General features: G+C 36.9%; 1 protein-coding gene across 5 annotated transcripts in view; it reads right to left on the bottom strand.

Moving 5' to 3' along the window:
• Positions 1-15,946, bottom strand: part of ZC3H12B (zinc finger CCCH-type containing 12B) — a 207,777-nt gene that overhangs the window by 171,619 nt on the left and 20,212 nt on the right. Inside the window, exon 2 of one of the 5 annotated variants that reach the window (XM_066250325.1) lies at positions 10,011-11,461. The exons of the other annotated variants lie outside the window; for them this stretch is intronic. The gene's annotated coding sequence lies outside the window, so the exon portion shown is untranslated. The remainder of the gene's footprint in view (positions 1-10,010; positions 11,462-15,946) is intronic. 5 annotated transcript variants of the gene reach the window in all.

Genomic DNA, 15,946 nt, shown 5'->3' with positions numbered 1-15,946 from the left:
TGCTTGTCAGCCCCTGGCTGTCCTTGGAAATTTGAGATTGTGTCCAATCAGCTGCCTAGATTTCTCATCCTAGAGACCTTTTCCAGGACTGTCCCCTGGTGAGGGATAGCCTATCTTCAGTAATTGTTTTTATTTTTAACAAAGAAATGCTTTCTTATGCTTTTGACATTTAGTTTGAATAAACATCCTTCTAGGTGACTACCCCAGTACAAGTGATCAAATTCAAATTACTTTCTCTCACTTGGTTGTCTCTCAAAAAACAGCATTTGGTTAGCCCTTATATGCTCTGTCTTCTCTGCTTTTGAGGGTAACAGCCTCTAAAGGCCATTTGTTCCAATAGATGAAGCCCCAATTTGGAAGGGAGAAATTGGGATTTTTTGTTCACAAAGGCACTCTTAAGCTTTATTTGTTTAGGATTTTGCCGTTGCTTCTGGTTACTTGAAGTTGGCTGACTTATAGATTGGCAATAATGGAAAATTCTGATTCAATTCCAGTGTGCAGGCCTTTGACCTGTATACTTCAAAATTAGGCATTATTTAGTAATAAGCCCATGAAAAGGATGATATAATTCTATAGGGCCACAATATTATTTGGGTTTTGGGGAACAATGGTCTACTAATGGATCTATAAATTATGACACCATTTTACACTTGGATTTATTTTATAAAAATGAAAGGATGAAATACTTTATGTACAATCTTTTATGTTGCTATACTAAAATGAGTCAGCTCAGAAAAGATGTAAAATTTTACTTCAAGAGACAGGGAATTCTGAAAAACCTGTTATCTGATACAGATCAAAGGGATGAGAGTTATTGTTTTTTTCGTTTGTTTGTTTTTTGTGACAGAGACAGAGAGAGGGACAAACAGGAAGGGATAGAGATGAGAAGCATATATTTTTCGTTGTGGCACCTTCATTGTTCATTGATTGCTTTCTCATATGTGCCTTGACCAGGGGTTACAGCAGAGCCAGTGACCTCTTGCTCAAGCCAGCAACCTTAGGCTTCAAGCCAGTGACCTTTGGGCTCAAACCAGCAACCACAAAGTCATGTCTATGATCCCACGCTCAAGCCAGCGACTCCATGCTCAAGCTGGTGAGCCCACGTTCAAGCCAGATGAGCTTGCGCTCAAGCCGGCAACCTTACGGTTCAAACCTGGGTCCTCTGCATCCCAGTCTGATGCTCTATCCACTGTGCCACTGCTTAGTCAGGTTGAATTTATTGTTCTTAGTAGAGTCCTTCACTTAGAGAAGGATAAAAAAATAAGCATATATAGTGATTCTAAATATGCTTTTTCTCTGGTCCATGCCCATGGAGCCATTTGGAAAAAAAGAGGACTTATAATTGCAGGTAATAAATAGGTTAAACATGCCCAAGGAATATTAAATGTATTAGAAGTTGTAATTAAACCAAAAAAAATTAAACTGGCAATAATTCACTGCCCAGAGTATCAGATGTCAGAATGTAAAAACTCCTAGAATATCAATCTGGTTCATCAGTCTGCCAAATTAGCAACTAGGACTAAAACCTCGAAGTCTCAAAGAAGGACTCTAATCCCAAAAGTACACTCAACAAAATATCAACCACAGTATTTCCTTTAGGATTTAAAGAGAGCCAAAGAACAAAGATTTAACCAAAAGCCTGATACTGAAACTGGGTGCACATCGAATGAGCTGAAAATAGTTTTCATCCTTGAACACTTCATGGAAGATATTATTAGTCACACCCATCAAAGTACATATTATGGAAGAGGTACCACTCTTGAATGAATCCAAGAGTTCATAATAATGACAAATATGCAAAGAACCATACAGAAAATAATTGTGTTGTACTATTTGTGTTTGAAATCACCCCCAACAAGATTTCAACTAAGAGGAATAGAACCAGGAGAAGATTGGCAGAATGATTTTATCATAATGCCTAAAGCAACAGGTAATTTTGGATACTTGCTCGTATTTTTAAATACCTTCACAGGCTGGGTTGAAGCTTTCCCTTATTGATCAAGAAAGTCTCCAATGTAACTAAAACCCTTTTCAAGAAAATTACACTTCAATTTGGATTGCCTTTAATGTTCATTTTAAGTGATAATAGAGCAGCTTTCATAGCAGAAGTAGCTCAGAATATATCTAAAAGTTTAAATATCTACTAGAAAGTACATGTTTCATGGAAATGGCGATCAAATGGAAAAACTGAAAAAAATGAATCATATTTTAAAAAATACTTAGCTAAAGCCTGACCTGTGGTGGCGCAGTGGATAAAATGTTGACCTGGAAATGCTGAGGTCGCCGGTTCAAAACCCTGGGCTTGCCTGGTCAAGGCACATATGGGAGTTGATGCTTCCAGCTCCTCCCCCCCCTTCTCTCTCTTTGTCTCTCTCTCTCTCCTCTCTCTCTCTCTCTCTCCTCTCTAAAAATGAATAAATAAAAATTTATTTTAATAAAAATAAATAAAAAAACATACTTAGCTAAAATTTGCCAAGAGGAAAATTTAGCTTGGGATAAAGCATCATCTGTTACCTTCTGAGAATAATTGTGCCCCTGGAAGTAGGCTTAGTTTACTCCTATATGAAATGTTGTGTGGGAGGCCCTTCCCATATTCCCCAGAGACACTAAAGCTGTACACATTAAAGAATTGGATATTATTAGATAAGTTCAATCATTAGGAAACACTTTAACTACTATTCATAAACTTGTTTCCAGCAGGTTACTGTACCCAACAGACCTGATTTTATACGACTTGAATCCAAAAGATCAGGTACTCCTAATCCTGGAGAAATCAACACCTTGAAGAACAACTACAGCCCCATTGAATAGGACTATAGATGGTGCTGCTAGTCCCCCATGCTCCAGTGAAAGTCAAGTTGTGGGTCCACCACACCTAAGTGAATATCATCAGACTCTCCAATAGAAAATAAACACCAGAAAGACTCCAACTGAACCAGTGAGCCTCTAACAAACTTAAAACTACTCTTTCAGAAGACTAAACTAAAGGAATTCAGAGTTCAACAGAGCCCAATGTATGATTGTTGTGGGTTTTTATACTTTCTTTTGCTTCCAATTTTCTAATATCTTCCTTCCTTCCTTCCTTCCTTCCTTCCTTCCTTCCTTCCTTCCTTCCTTCCTTCCTTCCTTCCTTCCTTCCACAATCTGATTGTCTCCTCCTGGAAGGATTGAATCACTTTCTTTTTGTACTTATAATGTTACCAAGCTATAGAATGCTTGTTTTAATTATACTCCTTTTACTATGCTAAGTATTTTCAAATTGTGGGCTTGGAATAAAAAAACACTTTAGTTATCTCAAAGTGTAGCCAATGGTGGAAATTTGATTGTTGGATTTGTCATATGATTACATAATTTAAGAGAAATATATACCCTTAGTAGTGCCAGTAGCTAATTTTAATGCTGTTCCAAATAAGGTAAATTATTATAATCCCCTTTCCTTAAATTTTATCTTCCAAATGCAATTAATCTCCAAGGATAGCCCCACGCATTGCTTTCATCTATTTGAAATGCTCACTTTTGCAGATCAATTTAACTATAGGCCATCCGTGATCTTCCTCCTACCTAGCTAACAGACATCAAACTCAAAATATTGAAAAATGTACTAGAGACAAATGTATTAAAACAACAGCAACAAAAAATCAATCTATGTCCAAAAGTTCAAAAAAGTTGGGTACCATATAAATGACTTTGGAAGTTTTGCAATTATTTTCATCTTCGGTTTGACACTGCTATTTCTAAGCTCCCTAAAAAAATCAATGAAACTACTTTAGGGAAATGACTGATGCTCCCCCAGGTTATATCTTCATTTATGGTATAGGGAATGACCACAGATATGGGTTGGGTATATCATTGTTGGGATAGCTGGCAAATTAAAGGTCATATTTACTAGGACACTTTATAATACTTCTTTCCCTGCACAGGACAGAAGGCATCATCTCCCTCCCATTCCATTTAAAAAAGAAATGTTAGCTGGATGTGAGTACAGCATAGAGAAATGTATCCTTGGCATACTCATACCAAATACAGGAGTCTATGTCAATATAGACATGATTTGTAACCTTTCTGCCACTATTAAGTTAATTGCTGTGGATACTGCTGAGAGTCTTGCTGGCCAACAAACGTTCTTGAACTCGCTAGCCTGGGTGGTTCTTTTGTGAGATTTTTATTTATTGGTTTTAGAGAAAGAGGAAGGGAAAGAGAGAGAGAGTGATAGGAACATTGATCTGTTCCTGTATGTGACCTGACCAGGGATTGAACTGGCAACTTCTGTGCTTCAGGGCAACACTCTAAACAACCAACCCATCTGGCCAAGGCAAGTGGTTCTTGAAAATAGAATAAACCTTGATTACTTACTAACTGGCAAAACAAAAAGGAGTATGTGCAGAGGCTAATAGAACACACTGCACTTACATTAATACTTCTAGAGAAGTTGAAACTCAAATAAGACAGACTTATCCAGAAGGCTAAGTGGTTATAAGATATAAGAAAAAAAAGACTCATTACATGATCTCTTCCTGGTTACTATCTGGAATAGGCGGATTCTTTTGTTTAATACAAGAAGGCAACTTAATAATAGTCTTTATTATATTCTGTCTCCTAATATTTAAAGGCTGTATAATTCATCTTTGGGAATAAAAACAGGACTGTCAAGGAATGAATAACCATGTGGTAATGTAGAATCACCACATTAAACCAAGAACCAAGAAATATTTTCAAATAAAAGCTAAGCAATTTCATTCCTCTAATCATGATCTTCACCCTTTAAAGCAAAATTTTAGCTAGAATGATCATCAACCATTATCCTTCAAGAAAAATAGATAAATAAGACAGTAGAGATTAAAACTACAGCTTAAGTAAAGAATAATATTTAAAGTTATGGATATAAATGTAGGAACATGAGTATTAATTGTAGTTTAATATCCAAAATATATCAAGACTTCACATAGCTCAGTAACAAAAAGCAAGCAATCCAATTAAAAAATGAGGAGAGGACCTGGACAGACACTTCTCCCAAGAACACATACAAATGGCCAACAGATACATGAAAAGATGCTCATCTTCACTAGTTATTTGAGAAATGCAAATCAAAACTACAATGAGATAACACCTCAGCCTGTTAGGTAGGCTGTTATCAACAAGACAGATAATAACAAGTGTTGGAGAGGCTGCGGAGAAAAAGGAATCTTCAGTCACTATTGGTGGGAATGTAAAGTAGTACAACCACTATGAAAGAATGTATGGTGGTTTCACAAAAAGTTAAGAATAAAACTACCACATGACCCAGCAATCCCTCTACTGGGTATCTCCCCCCAAAACTTAAAAACATTGGTGCACATGCACCCCTATGTTCATTGCAGCATTATTCAGTGGCCAAGACATAAAAACAACCAAAGTGTCCCTCTATAGAGGAGTGGATAAAGAAGATGTGGTACATATATACAATGGATACTACTCAGCCATAAGAAATAATGACATAGTGTCATTTACAACAATATGAATGGACCTTGAGAACATTAAACTGAGTGAAATAAGCAAATCAGAAAGAGCTAAGAACGGTATGATTTCACACATAGATGGGATATAAAACTGAGACTCATGGACATAGATCATAGTACAGTGGTTACCAGGGGGAGGGGGATATAAAGTAGGGGGTAGGGGAAGGGAGTAAAGAGCATCTTTTCATATATCTGTTGGCCATTTGCATGATTTCTTGGGAGAAGTGTCTGTTCAGTTCTTCTCTCCATTTTTTAATTGGATTGCTTGCTTGTTTGTTACTGAGCTTTGTAAAGTCTTTATATATTTTGGACAAATACATGGTGATAGAAAATGATTTGACTTTGGGTGATGGATACACAACATAACCAACAATTTAAATGCTATAAAAAACCTTTACTAAAGAAATGCACCCTCATGATTATGGCAGCATTGTTCACAATAGCAAAGATTTGGAAACAGCCCAAGTGTCCGTCAGTGGACGAGTAGATTAAAAAGCGTTGGTACATATATACTATGGAATACTACTCAGCCATAAGAAATGATAACATCAGATCATTTACAACAACAAGGATGGACCTTGATAACATTATACTGAGCGAAATAAGTAAATCAGAAAAAACTAAGAACTATATGATTCCATACATAGGTGGGACATAAAAATAAGACTCAGAGACATGGACAAGAGTGTGGGGTCTACAGGGTGGGGGGGAGGAGAGGGAGCGTGTTGGGGAGGGGAAGGGCACAAAGAAAACCAGTTAGAAGGTGACGAAAGACAATTGGACTTTGGGTGATGGGAATGCAGCATAATCAAATGTCAAAATAACCTGGAGATGTTTTCTCTGAACATATGTACCCTGATTTATCAATGTCATCCCATTAAAATTAATTTTAAAAAATAATAATAATTACTTACCAAGTACTTTATGTCAGATTTTCGCTAAGTTTGGCAGAATAAACTTTATATATATATATATATATATAAAACTTTTACCTGAAACTTATGTACTCTCATTGATCAATGTCACCCTGTTAAATTTAATTTCCTAAATAATTTTTTTAAAAAAGAAAAAAACTAAATTAAAGAAAGTTTTATGGTTTTTTGAAATGAAGCTTCAGTCAACAATCTGCTTTTTTTTTTTTTTGAACAACAGCCAGTTCCCAAAAATGTAAAGATAGATAATAATGCTATACTAGAGGGATTTAAAGATAGTGACTTTAATAACACTAGAGGCTAAACATGGTGACCTCGTTGTTTTTCAGGAAATAGGGAGACTCACTAAATCTAGATTTAGTGTGAGGTAAACACCTAGGGCTACACCAAGTCTACAATAACAAGAGAAGACTCCTTAGATACCACAACAACACAAAAGAATTGAAATAAGAGTCCTGCAAAACTGCTCTCTTCCCCAAACCATTAACTTCTTTTAACAGATTTAGAATCACTTAGTTCCTCTCCCTTGCACATGAAGTCCCTTTCCAACCCCTTTGAAATCCCTCATCTTTCCCCCCTTGGGGAGAAAAATTTGGCCTTTTTTTCCCATGTTCTAATGTGGCTGCCTCTCAAGAATAAACTTGTTGCATACTTGTTGCTTTAGTGATTAGTCTTACTTTGCATTGGGCATATAAACTTGGGTTCCACTATGACCCTCATAGGCACCACCCACACCATGACTCTCTGCAGTGGTCCTGCCATTGCCACAACTCTTCCAGGCAGAAGTAATGCCCACAGGGCTCTGCTAAATGGGAGTCTCACTTTCATGGTTTTATTTGGGGGCTGGCCGGCCTACTGAAATTAAGGTTATGGATGGAAGTGATGATCTCTGAATCACCTTCAGAGTCATTCTGCTCTTATCTTGAAGAACGGTGCCTGTTCCCAGCTGAATAGCTTTATGGTCCAGTACTGTGAAGTCTAAAAAATTCAACAGTTTTCCTTCACTTTATCCTGTCTGTCTCTTTCAGTTCAAAATGCCAGTGTTTCTGCTGGTGTGGCTGATAAGGTCCCTGATTCATAGCCATACTAATCTCTTTCTCAAATGGTATGTCAGCCACACCCTTGTTATTTTATTTATTTATTTATTTATTTATTTATTTATTTATGTAATGTGGACAGGCTGAGAATTTTCCTAATCTTTAAATTCTGGTTCATGATTGCTTAATAATATCTTCTTCAATTAGTTTCTCTTCTTATATTCAACTATAAGAAGTCAGGGAAAACTGAACTGTTCCTTCAAAATTCTGCTTAGAAATTTCAGCTAAATATCTAATTCACTGCTCACAAAGTTTGCTTTCCACAAAACCCTATAAACATGAACAAAGTTCAGCCAAGTTATTTGACACTTTATAAAAAAATGACCTTTTCTCCTTTGTCCAGGAACATATTCCTCATTTCTATCTGAGGCCTCAACAAAATGTCCTTCACTCTCCATATTTGTACCAACATTCTGTAAATGATTATTTATATATTCTTAAGGAGATGGAAGCTTTCTGTTTTTTCTTTCTGAGCTCTCACCAGAATTGCTTTTAGCATTCCCTTCATGGCAATATTGGCTTTTTCGAGCATGTACTTCAAAATTTTTCCAGCCCCAGTCCATTATTTAGTTTCAAAGCTGCTTTCAGAGTTTTAGATTTTTTTTTTACATCAGCACCCCACTTTTCAGTACCAATTTCTGTCTTAGTCAGGTTGGGCTACTAATACAAAAATACCATAGACTGAGTGACTTAAGAGACAAATTTATTTCGCACAGTTCTGGAAGCTTGTGTCGGAAGACCTTGTGTGCAGTGAAGGTCTGCTTCCTAGCTTGTAAGTGGCTGCTTTCTCACTGTATCCTCTCATGAAGGAGAGAGGGGAAGTGGGGAAAGATGGGGGGTGGGGGGAGAAGGGGGGAGGGAGGGAGGGAGGGAGGGAGGGAGGGAGGGAGGGAGGGAGAGAGAGAGAGAGAGAGAGAGAGAGAGAGAGAGAACTTTCTGGTATCTTTTCTTATAGAAGCACTAATAGCATCCAGTCTCATGATCTAATCACCTCAGCTCTCAAAGGTCCCATATACTGGCTGGGGCATAAGTAGGTTTATAGTTGTGAGTATGTAAAACAGAGAGTTTATTCTTCTATTACTATTTATTATTGTATTCCTTTACATATGAACAATTGTAAACTTACTTTTGCCCCACCCTGTACCTACACAAGTCATGCAAATAAAGGCTTGAACTAGCTATCCTTTGTTTTTAAAAAGCACTTATGATTTTCCTGGAACATAAGAGGATGGGAGGCTTATGAGGAACTGCTCCACTGCAGTAAATGACACTTAATAGTGATGATGGTTTCACCAGTATATATATGTGTGTGTTTGTGTGTGTGTGTGTTAAAACTTATCAAATCATACTTTTTATATTTTAACCCCCCTTTCAAACAGTGCTCAAATATCCCCAGAGATGAGAAATTTAGTCTCTAAAGGCAGAGCCTTCCATCTACAGACAGCCCCAGTGTTACAGAGTTCTCCCTGCTATCAAACTTAAATCTGTCCTCCTGTAATTTCTATTGTTTCCCATTATAGGTCTCAGACCCAGAAAGAATCAGGCCTCATTTTCATTCTATGACACCCATTCATCTCTCAGAAGGCAGGCTGTGGGTAGAGTAAGATTTGTGGGCAGATAGGTCCTATTTCTGACTTGAGGTCTCCTATTTTGTGCAATGGTGATTATAAAACCTGACTTACAAGGCGGTTATAAAGATTCTAGAAAATGTGTATAATATACTTAGTGCAGCTCCTGGTATATAGTAGCTGCTCAATAACAGATGATCATTATTATCACTAATACTAAAAGTATATAGTAATTTCCTCTGGTTTTCTTTTCTTTAAGGCTAATTTGTCTCCATTTTTCATGTTTTCCTTATTTTTAATTGCATTTAGTGGAGTGACATTAGTTAATAAAATTGTATAGGTTTAACATGTACAATTCTATATATCATCTGTATATTGTATTGTGTGTTCATCACCCCAAGTCAAGTCTCTTTCCAACACTCATTATCCCCCTTTTACCTTCATTTACCTCTTCCTACATTCTTTTCCCTCTGGTAATCACCATACTGTTGCCTTTGTCTATGAGATACGAGATTTTTAAAAAATTTATTTAAAACCTTAAACTTTTTGACCCAGCCCACTAAACCCCCTCCCTTTCTGACAGTTGTCAGTCTGAATTTATAAGACGTAAGTTCAAAGACTGGGATATTTAACATAGTAAATATTTCAATTTCCCCAAAATTTATATATATATGGCATAATTCCTAATAAAAAGCCTAGCAAGATGTTTAGTAAATATACACAAGACTATTCTAAAATTTGTATGGAAGAGCAAAGTAACTAAAATAATTAAAACAATCTTTAAAAAAATTAAGTTGAATTGATTACAGTACAGGCTTCAACTGTACAACTCTATAAAATATCCTCTGCACACTGCATCATGCTTACATCACCTCAAGAAGAGTGTCTTTCTGTCCTTAATTTCCCCACTTTCTTTACCTTCACCTCCTCTTCTTGCCAGCTGCCTGTTTGATCCAGTCACTGAAAGCACCTCTGGTGGTATTCGAGTTACATAAGGTAGGTTCTCAGTGAGTCAACAAGTAGGGGAAAGAGATGTTCCCCAGATTGATATAAAAATGTCCCAGGGTACAAGTTTTTGTGTCATCTGCTGTGCGCTCTCACACTTTTGCAGTGGGGCAGAGTCTAGAAGTCATCTGGGTATGGCCAGCAGAGTATCTCAGGCCCAAACATACCAAAGTTTGGCTACATGAAGGGAGTTTTCTGCACTGGGAAATACTCCCTTCCTATGGAGCCACACAATTTAGTCTGTCCCAGATTTTGCTAGGAGCTTGCTCTCAGCAGAGCAGAGCCACTGGGACTCAGGAAGTTGCAGATAGTAAATCTCCTATGATGGCGAGTTGCCCATCAGGCTTTGGGGAAGGTATGAATAGCCCTTGCACCAGAGCCAAACAACTCAGTCTGTATCTGATTTTGCCAGACCTTGGCAGGGTGAAGCCACCAGAAGTCAAGAGGGTAGAGTTGCTGGGAGCCTGGAGATTGTGGCTAGTGGAATGCCCATAAGAGGGAGGCACTAGTCAGTTTCATGTGAAAAAGGGGGAAATAATCCCCATCCCAATGCCTTACTCATAACCCCTGAATCTTCCCAGACTTCTAGATCTTGGCTCAATAACTGACTCTTCATCAGGGCACAAGCTCTGCAAGGTGGTACAACAGGGAGTCAAGAGGTTAGGGCTAATGAATTCCCCTAGGCTGATATCATATGGAGGGAATGCTCCCCCCAAAGAAGGTGCCATCTGCCTTGTGGACAAAGAACGCAGCTCAGGAATCTTCATGGCTGTCCTTTCAGCTCTTTCACTAGGGCCATAAACCCCATTCTCTCCTGATGAGACTCTAGTCTGCTCCACCCTTGCTCCAATAGAGCTCAGGTTAAGTGACTGCAAACAAGATTTTGTGCACTGGCCCTTTGTCTGCAGCAGACTCCCATTTCTCCTTGGTGTTCAGAATCTCCACTGATTTTCACAGCCAGATATTATGTGGGCATTTCTTCCTGTCTTTGGTGCTCCGAGTTGGGTAGCCCATCTTAAGGTCTCCGCCCTTCTTACCAGGATCAATGTGGCTACTTCTGTAAATCCTTGGTTATAAGACTTCTCTTCAGCTAGTCTTCAGTTGGTTATTCATGTTGCTGGCTCTGTGTTTCAGTTGTAATTGCATTTTGGTCTTGGGAGGAGGTGAGTGTAACATCAACCTAGTCTGCCACCTTCTTGGATCGCCTTCTGTTATGCTTCTTGTAACTGTCTTATATTTCTTAGATATTCTGTTCTGGTGTTTTTGTTTGTTTTATTATTTGCTGTTCAGGTTTGGAAGTTTCTATTGATATATCTTCAAATTCCAAGATTCTTTCTTCAGTTGTGTCCATTCTTCTCATGAACCTGTCAAAGGCATTTCAGTTTCTGTTACAGTGTTTTTTTTTTTAATCTTTAGCATTTCTTTATTCTTTTTAGATTTTTATTCTCTCTACTTACATTACCCATCTATTCTTGTTGCTGTCTACTTTTTCCATTGGAAACCTCAGCATATTAATCATAGTGATTTTAAATTGCTGGTCCAGTAATTCTAGCAATCTATCATGTCCAACTCTAATTTTGATGCTTGCACTGACTTTCAACTTGTGTTTTTTGCCTTTTAGTATGTCTCATCATTTTTTGTTGAGAGCTGGGCATAATGTACTTGGTAAAAGGAACAGTGGTAAGTATGTCTTTAGTAGTATAATGAAAATGTGGGGGATGAAAATGGAAATGTTTTATAGTACTATGATTCAGTCTCAGGCTTTTAGTGAGCTTGTGTACCTGGACTATAAACTTCACAAATGCTTTTCAGTTTTATCCTCTCCTTAATTGGGACATGATAGCAAGAACAGTCGAGTTGGGTATTTCCTTTCCTTCAGGTCAGTTAGGATCTAATAAAATTGCAGATTAGGCTCTATTAAAATAATTTCTCTTAATATATTCAATTAAAAATAAATAAAATGGCATGTGCATAAAAAAAGAACAACAGAAAAACAAAATGCTTCAGCATATTTCAAAATGGATTTTTTTCACCTCCCACTACTGGAAACAGAATTTTTCTCCAACTTTCACTGTGAGAACCTGTAAGAACTCCTGGAAGTAAAGCTCATAAAAATGTTGGTGAGCCCCCTAAAACTGGGTCCCCTTGGAATTTTTAACTTCTATACTTGTCCAAACTATGCCCTCAGCTATCTGTCAATTGCAGTTCACATTTTCCTAATTATAGAGATTTAAACTTGAGAATTTCCACTCTGGTGTCATGTAATATCAGTATCAGCCTTGTTAGTCTCTCCAATTAGGGGTGGGGTAGCAATATGCCCTGTAATCTCAATTTTATGATGAATCTAAGAAAGTTTGTGGATTTTCAGTTCAAGTTTTTACATGTTGTTAGGATGGAATGACAACTCCCATACTCTTTGGATACCAGACTAGAAACTAGAAGTCCTTGTCTTAAACTGAGAATGCATTTTTTTCTACCTATCCATGATTTTGTAACATCAAGTTTTAGTCACTTGTGTTGATCTATGAGTTATGAAAATCTTCCAAATGCTGATTCATTTCATTACAAAACATTAAAAAAAAACTTCATTTAATATCACCAATGATTTCATCAGAAAAATCTTTAAATATTGCAAATATGTCATCACATCAATGGTTATGAACACTTTTTTTTCTCTTTATGAGGAAGGGAGATAGTGAGACAGAATCACACACACACCCTGACCAGGATCCACCTGGCTATCCCTGTCTAGGGCCAATCCTCGAATTAACAGAGCTATCCTTTGTGCCTGAGGCTGAGATGCTCAGACCAAATGAACTATTCTCAGTGCCTGGGCCAACACTCAAACCAATCTAGCCTCTGGCTGAGGGAAGTGAAGAGGGAGAAAAAGGGGATAGAGGGGGAGAGAAAAGAAAATGGTCACCTCTACTATGTGCCCTGATTGGAAATCAAACCCAGGACGTCCATACACTGAGCTGATGTTCTATCCACTGAGCCAACTGGCCAGGGCCATGAACACATTTTTTTTCAAAGTTCTAATTTCTACCTGAAAGTTCATATTTTATCATTTGTAACAAATATTCTGTTTTGTGCCTTAAAATAACAGGCTGACTTCTTTCATTTTTGAGAAAATTTTTGCAAAATATCTAAGTCTGAATAATTATAGGGGTTTTTTTGTCTGTTGTTCTTTAAGGTGAAAATGGTATTTCATAAGAAAAACTGATAGTTTGGCTTACAATTCAACCATACATGTGCTTTTCTTCAAGGCAATCACCATAGTCTTCTAAGCAGCAGAAATGTTTTACATGTACTTCTTAATTTGGTCACAAAGAACAAACACTAAGTGACATGTACAAAGGGTCAAGATAATTAAATAAATAAATAAATAAATAAATAGTATTTTTTTAAAAATATCATCAGCTTTAATATTTTATTATCAGGTTTTTGGCAAAAATGGATTTAAAATTTGGGAGAACTGACATTTTTATAATTTGGGGGAACCATTTTAAGAAAAAATGAATTAATAATAAATACTAGGTATATTTGTTTGAACAGTTTTAGAGTGGGAGATCACAGGTATAATATATTTTTTAAAACTTAAAAACATCAGAACAATCTGAAAAGATAATAAAATGCATTTAAAACTTAACCAACACCTCAATAACCCTTTTTCAGTTACATTTAAGATTAAAATTGTGAAAAATTTGTAATTTTACACCTTTCATACTTATGACATTAACAATTCATACCAAAGGAATTAAATGTCATATTTAAAGGTTTCTAAATGGTACTAAAAATAGTTGCCCTCAAACACTTGACTTTATATAGAAACACTCAAAACTGTCTTTGGGTTATTAGAAACTAATTGATTTCAAAAGATCTAAGGAATTCTTACAACTCAACACTGATAAATAATAATAATAGCCAATTTGCCTGACTAGGTGGTGGTGCAGTAGATAGAGCATTGGACTGGGATGCAGAGGACCTATGTTCAAAACCCTGAGGTTGCTGGCTTGAGCACAGGCTCACCACTTTGAGTGCGGGGTTGCTGCCTTGAGCCCAAAAGTCACTGTCTTGAAGTCCAAGTGCTGGCTTGAGCTCAAGGTTGCTGGCATGAGCAAGGGGTCACTTGCTCTGCTGTAGCCCCTGCCTGCCCCGGTCAAGGCACAAATGAGAAAGCAATCAATGAACAACTAAGGAAACAAAAGAGCCACAACAAAGAATTGATGCTTCTCATCTTTCTCCCTTTCTATCTGTCTGTCCCTATCTGTCCCTCTCTCTGTCACAGAAATAAATTGATGCATAAATAGACCCAGCAATCCCTCTACTGGGTATATACCCCAAAACCTCAGAAACATTGATACGTGAAGACACATGTAGCCCCATGTTCATTGCAGCACTGTTCACAGTGGCCAAGACATGGAAACAACCAAAAAACCCTTCAATAGAAGACTGGATAAAGAAGATGTGGCACATATACACTATGGAATACTACTCAGCCATAAGAAATGATGGCATCAGATCATTTACAGCAAAATGGTGGGATCTTGATAACATTATAAGGAGTGAAATAAGTAAATCAGAAAAAAACAAGAACTACATGATTCCATACATTGGTGGAACATAAAAATGAGACTAAGAGACATGGACAAGAGTGTGGTGGTTACCAAGGGTGGGGGGGGAGGGAGGACATGGGAGGGAGGGAGGGAGGGAGTTAGGGGGAGGGGGAGGGGCACAGAGAACTAGATAGAGGGTGACGGAGGACAATCTGACTTTGGGCGAGGGGTTTGCAACATAATTTGATGACAAAATAACCTAGACATGTTTTCTTTTCTTTGAATATATGTACCCTGATTTATTAATGTCATCCCATTACCATTAATAAAAATTTATTAAAAAAAAAAAAAGAAAGTGATACAGGGTGACGGAAGACAATCTGACTTTGGGTGATGGGTATGCAACATAATTGAATGACAAGATAACCTGGACATGTTTTCTTTAAATATGTGTACCCTGATTTATTGATGTCACCCCATTAACATTAATAAAAATTTATTTATTAAAAAAAATTGATGCATAAATAGATACATAAATAAATAATAGCCTGATTTTAAAAAACAAGAAAATAATTTAAATAAACAGTTTTCCAAAGAAGATATACAAATGGCTAACAAGTATATGAAAAGATGTTTAGACAACACAAAAAAGAAAACTACAGACCAATATCTCTAATGAATACAGATGCTAAAATACTAAACAAAATATTAGCAAATCGAATACAACAACACATTAAAAAAATAATTCATCAGGACCCAGTGGGATTCATCCCAGAATCACAAGGATGGTTCAACATATGTAAAATGGTTAACATAATACACCATATCAACAAAGAAAAACCACATGATCTTATCAATAGATGCAGAAAAGGCATTCGATAAAATACAACATCATTTTATGTTTAAAACACTTAACAAAATGGGTATAGAAAGAAAACATCTCAACATAATAAAAGACATCTATGATTAACCATCAGCTAACATCATATTAAATGGCATAAAACTGAGGCCTTATCGCCTAAAATCAGGAACAAGACAAGGTTGTACACTTTCTCCAATCTTATTCAACATAGTGCTAGAAGTTCTAGCCAGAGCAATCAGACAAGAGAAAGAAATAAAAGGCATTCATATTGGGAAAGAAGAAGTAAATGTTTCACTTTTTGCCGGTGATATGATCCTGTACATCGAAAACCCCAAAGACTCCACAAAAAGACTACTAGAAACAATAAACCAATACAGTAAGGTCACAGGATACAAAATTAATATACAAAAGCCCATTGCCTTCCTATATGC

This window comes from Saccopteryx bilineata, chromosome X, assembly GCF_036850765.1.
Source record: "Saccopteryx bilineata isolate mSacBil1 chromosome X, mSacBil1_pri_phased_curated, whole genome shotgun sequence".
Classification (NCBI taxonomy): Eukaryota; Metazoa; Chordata; class Mammalia; order Chiroptera; family Emballonuridae; genus Saccopteryx; species Saccopteryx bilineata.
The sequence above is the reverse complement of the archived record's forward strand: the minus strand, read 5'-3'. Positions and strand labels throughout refer to the sequence as shown.